The sequence below is a fragment of the Aedes albopictus genome, chromosome 1 (assembly GCF_035046485.1).
Source record: "Aedes albopictus strain Foshan chromosome 1, AalbF5, whole genome shotgun sequence".
Classification (NCBI taxonomy): Eukaryota; Metazoa; Arthropoda; class Insecta; order Diptera; family Culicidae; genus Aedes; species Aedes albopictus.
In genome coordinates, this window is record NC_085136.1 from 223,298,686 (window position 1) to 223,299,352 (window position 667).

The following is a 667-nucleotide window of genomic DNA, read 5'->3' on the forward strand; positions in this document are numbered from 1 at the left end:
CAACTCGTAATCTTTATCTTCCTCTTCCGTGCAACACAATATCCCAAAACAAAAACATTTTGACCATTTCACACCGATCAAGTTCAATGGAGGCGCTAATTAAAGATGACCAATAAATCGCCGCGTCCGCTGTTGGTCGCTAATGGTTGTCGAATTTTGCACGTATACCCCACCGTCCAAGCGCGTCGAAGCGATGCCCGTCATAAACAGAGCCGGCAAACAAGCGTGGCATTTGCAAAACTTTTTTTGGGGGCCAGTTTCGGGTTCAGACCAAATGGTAGAGCCACGCTTGCGAAATTGACCAACCGCAGAACTCCGACACACAGTGGTTAGATTAGAAAAAAGGGGCTTCATGGAATCACATAGAACACCTTTGCGAGTCGATATGGGTGAAATATGGTGAAATGCGTTCCTATTTCCGAGATTACATGTTCCCTTCTGGTGTAACTCATCGAAACTGGAACAGAGCCTGTTGTTCAGCTTGTGGTCTATGAGCTTTTTTTTCTTTTTTTTAACTCCTCAATGAGTTCATATTAATTCGATAGATGTTACTACGTTCGGAACCACGTTGGACGTTGGCGTCCCATTTTGGCGCTTCTCTAGCCAAATATAGTCTAAATTTAAACACAAATATCGAATGATCAGTGCTGTAAACTTTTTATAAGAT